The 12951-nt window shown below is 36.8% G+C and overlaps 1 protein-coding gene across 10 annotated transcripts in view; it reads right to left on the bottom strand.

Moving 5' to 3' along the window:
- Positions 1–12951, bottom strand: part of UBR3 (ubiquitin protein ligase E3 component n-recognin 3) — a 314350-nt gene that overhangs the window by 98130 nt on the left and 203269 nt on the right. The gene's annotated exons all lie outside the window — the stretch shown is intronic.

The following is a 12951-nucleotide window of genomic DNA, read 5'->3' as shown; positions in this document are numbered from 1 at the left end:
AAATCATCTGCAGCTTTACTAAACAAATTTTTTTCACCCTTTCTCAGATGCCTCGATTTCCTACTCTGCTCAAAAAACTTAAATCACCTAGTATGAGCTCCTTATCTCCCCTCCTCCACACTTTTAAGCTTTGAATGTCATCTGATTCTCTGCTGCGTTCCTTCCATTCTCAGAGCAGGCCCTCCTTGCGGAGACTCATCCTCCCACTTGTGTCCCTGATTCCATTTCCTCTCCTGTCTACTCCAAGAATGCATTATGTGGATCATCATTTCTCTTTCATGTCCAATCTCTTCCTCTACATTATTCCTCATGTGTAAACACAGCTGTATAGGATTCTGGAATCAAAAAAAGAAAAACATTCCTCTGATCCTAGACTTCCCCTGCCATACTTTTAAAATAAAGAGTTTGCTCACTCTCTTTCCTGCCCAGTCACTCCCTGATGCTCTGCAATGGGGCTTCCTTCTCCATCCCTCTACCGAAACCACTCTCTCCAAGGTCACCAAGGATCTCCTAACTGCCAATTCCAAAGACCGTTTCTGAATCCTCATCAGCTATATATGATCTCTACTAAAACATCTGATACTGCCAAACATGCCCTTTTTTGATAGTTTCTTCTCCTTTTGCTTCTGCAGTACTGAAGCAGTACTGCAGTTTTCTTCCTGACTCTGAACTCCCACTCTCTCTGTCTCCTCAACAGTTCCTTCTCTTTCTCTCGTTTGGTAAAGTTGGTCACCTTCCAAGGCTCTGTCAATGTCCCTATTCTCTTCTCTCAAGATGTCTCACTCCCTTAGCAATGTCATTCATGCCCATGGCTTCAACTAATACTTCTCCATGTGAATGGCTCCCAAATTTGTCTTGCCCCAATCTCTGCTGACCTCCAGTCTTAAATATTCATATGTCTGATGTAAAACTCCATCTGTATATCCTACAAGTAACTCAAACTCAACGTTAAAAGCAAGTAATCATTTTTTTTCACAATGCCTACACAGTCTCCTAACTTACTTAGTACTATTGACACTACGGTTGTTATCACAGTCCCTTGGGCTCATCAATTTCCCCCTCCTGTATCCTCCACACCCAATCAAGTACTATGTCCCATGAATTCCACTTTCAAAATATCTATCTGATCCTTCCTTTCTTTTCCAATGATGACTGCCATGTTTGACTCTTATTACCTCGTCTAGACTACTATAATATTATCCTAATTGGCCTCCTTCCTCTATCCTTTTCCCTCTTCATGTCTTCCTTTATACAAGTGCCAAAATAATCTTCATGGTATTGCCCTGCTCAGAAACATTCAATGGCTCCTATAAAATATATTCCTTACTCTGGCCCCTCCAAAATGAGGATCCAATCTTCCTTTCCAATCTTGTTACATTAACTGACCTTCACTCAATCTATTTCCCAGTAAAACTAGACTGCTACATATTCTTCAATCTCATCAAGATTTCTCCATGCATTTGCATCCACCATCTCCCACATCTGAAATATCCTTCCTCTACACCTCTGCCTAATAAAAATCCTTTGTTTTCTTCAAAATCCAGCTGCTAAAATGGTACCTACTATGCAAAGGGTACCTTGACTCCTCAACCAGAAGTGATTGTTCTCTCCCCAAATGTCTCATGCCTATTTAACCTCTCCTACGTACTTGTCTCACTCTAACTTGCATTATAACTATCTGCCTAGGGGGCGGAGCCAAGATGGGCAAGTGAGAGCAAATGCTTACCTTAGACAAGCTCCTTCAAATACCTCTAAAAAGAGAATCTGACCAAATTTTGAAGGTACAGAATCCAACTCCAAACAGACTGTGGCAGATTCACAGCTCAGGACAGACTGGAAGATCGACAGGAAGGTTCTGTTCCCCAGGGGTAGAGGAGCATGCAATGCACAGTGCAGCGCCTCCCCACCATGGCAGAGTTAAATAGGAAAGCCCTAGGATGTTCTGGGGCAGTGGCAGCACGGCAGAACAGTAGCCCAGGGCTGGAGTCCAGTGGAGCCGAGCAAATGAGAGCCATAGTGCCCCAGGTATCAGCAGCAGCTCCTCCTGAGACTATCAGCCCACAGATTAAATATCTGTTAGTCACCTACTTGAACTTCTGGGAGTCAAAATGGCAGAGTGAAAGGTAAATACTCTCTCCCCCTTCCCTTGTTGACTTTGAAAGAACTATAAAATATTTCCCCAGAAAAATCCTGGATCAGTGGGATCAGCAGAAGGGGCAAACTGTCTCACAGCACAAGGTTAGGAAAATCGCTAAGGAGTATTCCTCTTACTGTGACGGAAGATTGGAGATATCCCAGACAGCCCAACCTCAGCAAACCAGGAGGAGATCCAGAGCTCCAGGGGGGTGGAGCCTCACAACCACCAACACCAGGAACTCAGGCATGCCTCAGCACTACAGCGGAAAAGGGAAGACAACAGGGCAGCACCAAAGGTTGAGCTTGCCTTTGCTCTAGCTCAGCTGAGGAGATCTCCTGTGATCAGACCAGCCCTCCCCCACACCTAACAAGCTACCTCCAGGGCAAATCTTTAGCTTCTAGCTAAAAGAACCAGAGGCCACAATACACAAAGCATCATCATCATGAGTAAAAAGCAAAGCAGGAAGGAAAAGACCATAGAATCTTTCTATGGGGACAAGGACCAAAACATGAATACCAAAGAGGTCAGTATTGAGACTGTACTGCCATCTGAAACTTCAGAAGGGACTGTGAACTGCCTGCATGCACAAAGACCACTCTTCAAAGAGCTGAAGAAGAAAATAGAAGAAAAACTGGCCAATTATTTTAAAAGTATGAAAAAATAATTCAATGAAGAGAACAGCTCTTTAAAAAGGAAAACTGAACTAATGGAAAAGGAAGTACAAAAACTAATTGGAGAAAATAATTCCTTAAAAGGAATAATTGGACAGATGGAAAAGGAGATGCAAAAGTTAACTGAAGAAAACAATTTGATAAAAATTAGAATTACGCAAGTAGAAGCTAATGAGTCTATGAGACATCAAGAATCAGTCAAAACAAAATCTAAAGAATGAAAAGAGAGAAGAAATTGTAAAATATCTAATTCAAAAAAGAACTGACCTGGAAAATAGATCCAGGAGAGAAAATTTAAGAATTATTGGCCTATCAGAAAGTCATGATAAAAAAAAAGAGCCTGGACAATATCTTCCAAGAAAACATCAAGGAAACTGCCCAGAAGTGCTAGATTCAGAGGGCAAAACAGTCATCAAAAGAATCCACCATTCACCTCCCTAAAGGGATCCCAAACTAAAAACACCAGGAAATATTGTTGCCAAATTGCAGAACTATCAAGTGAAGGAGAAAATATGACAGGCAGCCAGAAAGAAACCATTCAAATATCAAGAAGCTACAGTCAGGATCATACAGGACCTTGCAGCTTCTACATTAAAAGATCCAAAGAACTGGAATATGATATTCCATAAGGCAAAGGAGCTGGGACTACAACCAAGGATCAATTACCCAGCAAAGTTCAGCATAACATTTCAGGCAAGGAAATGGACATTCAATGAAATAAAGGATTTCCAGACCATCCTGATAAAAAGGCCAGAACTCAATAGAAAATTCGATCTTCAGTCACAGGTCTCAAGAGAGGCATAAAAAGGTAAAAAGGGGAAAAGAAAAACTTGTTACTCAATATGGGCAAACTGTTTGCCTCCCTATAAGGGAAGATGATACTTGCCAATCTTGAGAATTGTATATCTACTATGAAATACAAAAGGGATATACATAGATAGAGGGAATGGGTATAAAGTAAATGATGTGATGATAAAAATGTGACTTAAATATGTGAAGGAATGTAACAGGAGATGTGAAAAGGAGGAAGCAGAAAATGGTAAATTACATCACAGGAAGAAATACAAAATTATATTACAGTAGAGGAAAAGAGGGGAGGGAGACAAGCACTGATTGAGAGGTACTATCATTTGATTTGGTTCAAGGAGGGAACAACTAATTTAAATTAAGTATATAAATCCAATTAGCTCTATAGGCAGTAGGAGGGGAAGGGGGAAAGTAAGGGGAGGGGAGGCTAAAAGGGAAGGAAGAAGTACTAAAGCTAAAAGGGAGTAAAAGGGAGGAGGGCTGAAAGAAGGAAGGGAAGACTGTGGGAAATGGTGGTCAAAAATTAAAACTGTTGTGAAGGGGAAGGGAGAAAGGAGAACTACAAGCAAAAATGGTGGGAAAGAGCATGGAGGGAAAGACACAAATAGTAATCATAACTATGAATGTGAATGAGATGAACTCTCCCATAAAATGGAGATGGATAGCAGAATGGATTGAAAGCCATGATCTAATAATATGTTGTTTACAAGAAACACATTTGAAACAGGAGAAAACACACAGGGTAAAGGTAAAAGGTTGGAGCAGAATATATTGTGCTTCAGCTGATGTAAGAAAAGCAGGGGTAGCAATCCTAATCTCAGACGAAGCAAAAGCAGAAATAGATCTAATCAAAAGAGATAAGGAAGAAAACTATATCCTGCTAAAAGGCACCATAAACAACAAAGCAATATCATTACCAAACATAAATGCTCCAAGTGGTATAGCACCCAAATTCTTAGAGGAGAAGTTAAGGGAGTTACAGGAAGAAATAGACAGCAAAACTATACTAGTGGGGGACCTCAACCTCCCCGTCCCTGAACTTGATAAACCTAACCTTAAAATAAACAAGAAAGAAGTTAAGGAGGTGAATGAAACTCTGGATAAGGTAGATATGATAGATCTCTAAAGTAAGCTGAATGAGAATAAAAAGGAATATACTTTTTTCTCAGCAGTACATGGCACATACACAAAACTGACCATGTACTAGGCCATAACAACCTCACAATCCAGTGCAGAAAGGCAGAGGTAGTCAATGCACCCCTCTCAGATCATAATGCACTAAAAATTATATGTAATAAAAGGCCATGAAAAGATAGACCAAAAATTAATTGGAAACTAAATAACCTAATCCTAAAGAAGGAGTGGGTTAAACAACAAATCATAGAAACAATCAACAACCTCATTCAAGAGAATGACAATAATGAGACAAACTACCAAATCTTATGAGATACTGCAAAAGCAGTTCTTAGGGGAAGCTCTATATCTTTGAATGCCTAAATGAATAAAACAGAGAAAGAGGAGATCAATGAATGGGGTATGCAGCTGAAAAAGCTAGAAAAAGAACAAATTGAAAATCATCAACTGAATACCAAATTAGAAATACTGAAAACCAAAGGAGAGATTAATAAAATTGAAATGAAGAAAACTACTGAACTAATAAATAAAACTAAGAGTTGGTTTTATAAATAAACCAATAAAATTGATAAACTTTTGCTCAATGTGATAAAAAAAAGAAGAAAACCAAATTACCAATATCAAAAATGAAAAAGGTGAACTAATCTCCATTGAGGAAGAAATTAAAACAATAATTAGAAATTACTTTGCCCAACTTTGTGCCTATAAATTCAACAATCTAAATGAGATGGATGATTATTTTAAAAAATATAAATTGCTCAGATTAACAGAAAAGGAAGCTGAAAACTTAAATAACCCCATCTCAGAAAAAGAAATTGAACAAGCCATCAATGAATTCCCTAGGAAAAAATCTCCAGAGCCAGATAGATTTACAAGTGAATTCTATCAAGCATTTAAAGAACAGTTAACTCCAATACTATATAGACTATTTGGGAAAACTGGGGAAGAATGAGTTCTCCAAAATTCCTTTTATGATACAAATATGGTTTTGATACCTAAACCAGGAAGAGCCAAAACAGAGAGAGAAAATTATAGACCATGAATATAGATGCAAAAATTTTAAATAACATTTTAGCAAAAAGAATACAGCAACAAGAATAATACATTATGATCAGGTCAGATTGATACCAGGAATGGAGGGCTGGTTCAATATTATAAAAACTATTAGCATTATTGATCATATCAACAAAAAAACTAACAGAAACCACACGATTATTTCAATAGATACAGAAAAAGCCTCTGACAAAATACAACACCCCTTCTTATTAAAAACACTGGAGAGCATAGGAATAAATGGAACTTTCCATAAAATAATAAGCAGTATCTACCTAAAACCTTTAGCAATCATTATATGCAACAGAGATAAGCTAGATGCATTTCCAATAAGATCAGGGGTGAAACAAGGATGTCCATTATCACCACTAATATTCAATATCATACTAGAAATGTTAGTTGTAGCAATAAGAGAAGAAAAAGAAATTGAAGGAATTAGAATAGGCAAAGAAAAAACTAAGTTGTCACTCTTTGCAGTTGATATGATGATATACTTAGAGAATCCCAGAGAATCAAGTGAAAAACTACTTGAAATAATAAACAACTTTGGCAAAGTTGGAGATTACAAAATAAACCCACACATATCTTCTGCTTTTCTATATATTAGTAACAAAGCCCAACAGCAAGAGATAGAAAGAGAAATCTCATTTAAAGTTAGGGTAGACACTATAAAATATTTGGGAGTCTACCCGCCATAACAAATCCAGGGACTATATGAACACAACCTCAAGATACTTTTCACACAAAGTCAAGTGGAAAAACATCAGTTGCTCATGGGTAAGCTGAGCCAATATAATAAAAATGACAATTCTACCTAAATTAATTTACTTATTTAGTGCCATACCAATCAAACCATCAGATAATTATTTTCTAGAGCTGGAAAAAATAATATCACAATTCATCTGGAAGAACAAAAGGTCCAGAATATCAAGGGAACTAAAGAAAAGAAGAAATGCTAGGGAAGGTGGCCTAGCTAAATCAGATCTCAAATTGTATTATAAAGCAGCAGTTTATCAAAACCACTTGGTACTGCCTAAGAAACAGAAAGGTAGACCAGTGGAACAGGCTAGGTACTCAAGACACAGTAGGCAATGAATATAGCAATCTACTGTTTGATAAACCCAAGGACCCCAGCTTCTGGGATAAGAACTCACTGTTCGACAAAAATTGCTGAGAAAACTGGATTAACAGTGTGGCAGGGACTGGGCATAGCCCAATGTCTGACACTGTACACAAGAATAAAGTCCAAATGGATACATGATCTAGGTATAAAGATTGACACTATAAACAAATTAGTGGAGCAAGGAAGAGTGTATTTATCAGATTTATGGAGAAAGGAAGAATTTTTGACTAAACAAGAGACAGAAAGCATTATGAAGTATAAAATAGATAATTTTGATTACATTGAACTGAAAAGTTTTTGCATAACCAAACCCAATGCAACCAAGATTAGGAGGGAAGCAGAAAACTGGGAAAGAATTTTTGCAACTAGTGTCTGTGATAAAGGTCTCATTTCTAAAACAGATAGAGAACTGAGTCAAATGTACAAGAATACAAGTCATTCCCCAATTGATAAATGGTCAAAGGATATGAACAGGCAGTTTTCAGAGGAAGAAATTAAAGATATCTATAGTCTTATGAAAAAATGCTCTAAATCGCTACTGATTAGAGAGGCACAAATCAAAACAACTCAGAGATACCATATCACATGTATCAGATTGGCTAACACAACAAAACAGGAAGATGATAAACACTGGAGAAGATGTGAGAGAATTGGAACACTAATTCATTGTTGGTGGAGCTGTGAGCTGATCCAACCATTCTGGAGAGCAATTTGGAACTATATTCAAAGGGCTACAAAAATGTGCATACCTTTTGACCCAGTAACACCGCTTCTAGGACCGTATCCCAAAGAGATCATAAAAATCGGAAAGGGTCCCACATGTACAAAAATATTTATAGCAGCACTATTCATGGTGGCCAAAACCTGGAAATCAAGGGATGCCCATCAACTGGGGAATGGCTAAATAAATTATGGTATATGAATACAATGGAATATTATTGTGTTATAAGAAATGATGAACAGGAAGATGTCAGAGAGGCCCAAAAAGATTTACAGGATCTGATGCTGAGTGAAAGGCGCAGAACCAAGAGAACTTTGTACATGGCAACAACCACAGTGTGCGAGGACTTTTTCTGGTAGATTTAGAGCTTCATTGCAATGCAAGGACTTAAAAAATTTCCAATGGTCTTTTAAGGCGTCCAGAGAAAGAACTATGGGATTCAATCACAGAATGTAGCAGATCATTTTCTTTTGTATTACGTTTTGGTTTGTTATATGATTTCTTCCATTCATTTTAATTCTTCTATGCAACATAAGTATGGTGAAAATGTATTTAATAGGAATGTATGTGTAGAACCTATATAAAACTGCATGCCGTCTCAGGGAGGGAAGGGACAAGTAGGGGGAAAGGAGGAAGAAGGAGGGAAAAAAAAATCTAAGTTATATGGTAGTGATTGTAGAACACCGAAAATAAATTTTTAAAAAATTATCTGTCTAAATCTCATAACCCTAATATACTGTAAGAATCCTGAAAAATGACAATGCTGCTTTTCATCCTTTTGAGGGTCACTCATTTTTTTCAATTCAGACATTTATTAATCATCAATGCACTGTGCTAGGTACTGTGGACACAAAGACAAAAAACAAAAACAAAATAAAAAACCAAACCCTAAACAGTCTCGGCCCTCAAGAAGCTTGCATTCCACAGGAATACAAAGAGAAGGAAAGTCTTACTCTTTTCATCTTTGTATTCCCAATCTTTAGTTCACTACCTTAAAATAGTAGATAATTAATAAATGTTAGTTGAATGGAATTGCTTTAATCAGCCTCTTTTAAGCCATAAAATGGCAAAATAAAAGTTTTATATGCTTTCTACAAATTTACTATTGTACTATACAACCAACCCCTCACCTTCTACTAACGTCTTGAAAAATCATGGTCAGTATTCTAGCTCACAATTACCTTCCCTTTTTGGTTCAATGTTTTTAAGAGATTTCTATAAAGATGGGGAAATGGACCTCTAAATTTAAGGCAACACATATATTTCTCAATGTATTATTTAGAGTAAAAGGGGATTAAAGTTTGTGAACAATATATTCCCATTTATTAAGAATCTAAACCCTTGGAAATCTCAAATAATCAGAATTTTCTACACTTGAATAAGCGATAAGAACCAGGAAGATGAACTGATCTTGTGCTTATTTTTAAAAGAGCATGTGCACATTCCAGATTATGACTTATGATCGACAAAGAAATCTGTCCAATTATCTAGAGTTACTACATACCTACAATACTATACATAGAGTGATCATAAAATTAAGTGACATTTATATATTAGTTTAAAATTTACAAAGCAGTTTATAAGCATCATCTCAGTTAACACCTGTGATAAAGAGAGCTCTCAGAAACCACAAGATCCTTGAAAACTGATTATCTCCATGGATACTCTCCATGGACAGCCCTTAGTTACCAGAAGAATAAATGAACTACAATATTACAGTTGCTATTACTCTGGAAGTCATCTTTCTACGTAAACTATGTATTTACCATCTAAGTTTCAAATCACAATTAAAATCACACATCTTATTTTCATTTTTCTCTCAGTATATAATTTAATATTCATGGATTTGAAGAATAAGCTAAATAGTAGTATTTATTATTATTATTATTTATTATTTAGTCATCTTTCACTGACAGTATGCTGATGAGAATATTTCCCTTTTAAAATTTATTTTGATTTTGTGACTCATGCTTATCACTTTCAGTATCATGCTTTGTGTTTACCCTTGGTAAGTCATTTAATCTCTCTGAGCTTCAGTTTCATAATCTGAAAAATGGGATTAATTGAAGTATCTAGCTGTTACTCTATTAATTAATGAAATTAAATCAGAAATAAGATTATCTTCAGTTTGGTTGGGGGAAAAAAATTTCAGTGCAATCCCTTTTCTTAGATAGGAGTAACTTATAGAATATTTTGTGTTGCATTAATGGAAAAGTCAATTCCATTCAAGTTTATTACTAATGTAGAAATAACACCTATTTGTACTGTGTGTCCTGTAGTATAAGTATGTCTTCTTATTAACAACTTATTAACAGGCACCGCTATGGAATTAATTACTTAAGTATCCTCCCAAGTCTTTTATTTTAACTGGAGTAAAGTCATCCTCTTATAAGCAAATTCATTTATATAACTATTGTACTCATGGGTGGAAAACTACCTACAAAAATGTTACTTATATTTTCCCAACAGCATCTAATCCTCCTAAAAAAATTGGATTCAGAGTGAAAACTTTTGAGAAAGTAACAAGATCAGATAATCCTATGTAAATTATTCTAATGGGTATTTTTTTTTGGTTTCTTTCTTTTTTCTCCTCCATTCTGACATCTCTTTTAATTCTCCTTATATTTGGGCCCTGCATATTGAACTTGCTTATCAGATATCTTGTGGGGCAGCTAGGTGGTGCAGTGGCTAGAGCACAAGTGCAGGAGTCTAAAGGACCTGAGTTCAAATCTCACCTCAGACACTTGACATTCACTAGCTGTGTAACCTTGGGCAAATCACTTAACCCCAATTGCCTCATCCTGGGTCATCTTCAGTCATCCTGATGAATATCTGGTCACTGGATTCAGATGGCTCTGGAGGGGAAGTGAGGCTGGTGACCTGCACAGCCCTCCCTCACTCAAAATAAAGTCAAGTGCAAGTCATGCCATTATTTCTCTGATGGCACGGTCTTCTTCAGCAATGAAGGACAAACACACACAGTTATCTTGTAGACTATAAGCCATTCACCTATAGTTGGCAGCAAACAGTGGATACCAGTCCATGTCCACCCAGCATCCCCTGGATGTAACTTATGCTCCATTCCAGTCAACCTCCTCCCTGGGACCCAGAGAGGCAGGGGCAGCTCTATGCCCCTTGCCAACAGGAAGTAATTTCAGAAGCTGAGACTTTTGCCCCTTGCCCCAAAAGATTTTGAGTCCCATTTGTTTGAGGGGGAATAATGGAGTGGTGAGACCTATACCCCCAAAAGCCCTAAGACCTAAGCAATCTAGAATTCCACCTCACCAGCCCCCTGTAAGAAAATTCTCTCCTTCTTACAGGCACAAAGTTGACCCTGCAATTGCTCAGATAAAAGCTATCTTAGGAGTGCCTGGCCCAAGGACTCTTTGCCAGGCTATCTTGTCCTTTCAACAAAGTTATCTCTGTTGACTCTCTGCATTTTCCCATATATTCCAGCAGCCCAGCATTGGGACTATTTTTATTTGCTGACCACTACCTAATCCCATCCCACCAACCACCACCTAATTAGCATACTTGGTTTTAGATTCACCCCCATTAAGTTGCAAGCTCCTCAAAGGAACTTCACCCACTATTAATAAGCTTTTTGCCACTTGACTAAAATAAGGCTTGAGTGTGTGAACTGTTTCAGGCAATTCTGCCTTGGCATTGCCCTTTACTTCTTCAGTACTACCAATCTCAAACACGTGTGAAGGCCAAGAGAGATAATATATGTAAAGTACTTTTAAAAAATCATCAAATTATTAGTATTATATTATTTGATTCAGTCACCAGTTGTGTTTATGTTTGTCACTCCTTCCTGAGGAGTTACAGTTTGGTCACTAGCTGCATGTGATGTCATAGGTTACATTCTTTTCAGAAGCAAGAGTTTATAAGGAGAAATTTAAAGAAATATATCACTATTTTCTTAACAAATTAAAAGCCTCTTATCATGAATATGTAACTCTATAGTGAATTTTTATTAAAGACCAACTACAATATACTTTATTGTAATCAAAGATTTCCCTTCAAAGCAATAGGTAAAAGAAACAAAAAACCTGTACTGCCAACAGGAACCTTAAACAACCTCTAGAACTGGATCATGAAAATTCCAAAGGACGCATGATGAAAAATATTCTCTCCCCTCCAAAGAGAAAACTGATAAACTCTTTTTTCCCCCACTTTTACTGATTTTTTTCCTATTTTTATTTTTTTAATTATGTAATATTTTATTTTTCCCCAATTAATGTAAAAACAATTTTAGACATTCATTTTTTAAAATTTTAAGTTCCAAATTCTCCTCCTCCTTTCTCCCTCACTGAGAAGGCAAACAATTTGATACAGGTTATACATGTGCAGTCATGTAAAAACATACTTCCATACTGATCATATTGTGAAAGAAAAAGCAGACCAAATAGAAAAAATCAGAAAATAAAGTAAATAAAAGTATGCTTCAATCTGCATTTAGACTCCAAGAACTGATGAACTTTGAACATGCTTTTTTCACTTTCCTTATTTTTCTTTTCTCTTTTTGGTGGAGGATAGGAAGGGGATGTGAGGCAAGTGGGGTTAAGTGACTTGGCCAAGGTCACACAGCTAGTAAGTGTCAAGTGTCTGAGGCTAAATTTGAACTCAGGTCCTCCTGACTCCAGGACCAGTGATCTATTCATTACGTCACCTAGCTGCCCCCACTTCCTTTATTTTTTATTTGGGTTTTTTTTCCCCCAACATGGCTAATATGGAAATATGCATTGCATGATTTCACCATGTACGATTGATCTTGTATTGTTTGCCTTCTTAATAGGTGGGGAACAGGCAGGAGAGAGGGAGAGAATTTGGAACTCAATTTTTTTAAAATGAATGTTACAAAAATAATTTTTTAAAGAACTGGGTCATAAAAGTAGAGAACTGACAATAATCAACTATTGCAGAAAAAGCTAGAAAAAAAATCTCCAACTGAAAGTCAGTTTCTCTTCTGCTTGCCATTGTTTCCCTTGTGACCAACTTCTCCAAAATTTCTAAGTAGCCATATTCCTCAATATTTCGTATCCACTACTAAATTAGGCTACTTTCATTTAATTTGGGGGATGAAGAGCAACAGAATCTCCTCTGCATTCTGCTACCTACAACTTGTGGAATATGGTTGGCTTTTTCTTCTTTCATTTGATTTTCTGATCCAATTCAGCTACTTTTCAATTCCTATCACCTCTCTCTAGATGCTTTTTTAAAAAATAAAAAACTTAAAAATATTAAATATTTAAAAACTTCTTTTCTCTGGGCTGCTATAGTTAAATGAAGGACAAAAGCG

This window comes from Notamacropus eugenii, chromosome 5 (genome assembly GCF_028372415.1).
Source record: "Notamacropus eugenii isolate mMacEug1 chromosome 5, mMacEug1.pri_v2, whole genome shotgun sequence".
Taxonomy (NCBI): Eukaryota; Metazoa; Chordata; class Mammalia; order Diprotodontia; family Macropodidae; genus Notamacropus; species Notamacropus eugenii.
Note: the sequence above shows the minus strand (reverse complement) of the source record. Positions and strands in the feature narration are given on the sequence as shown.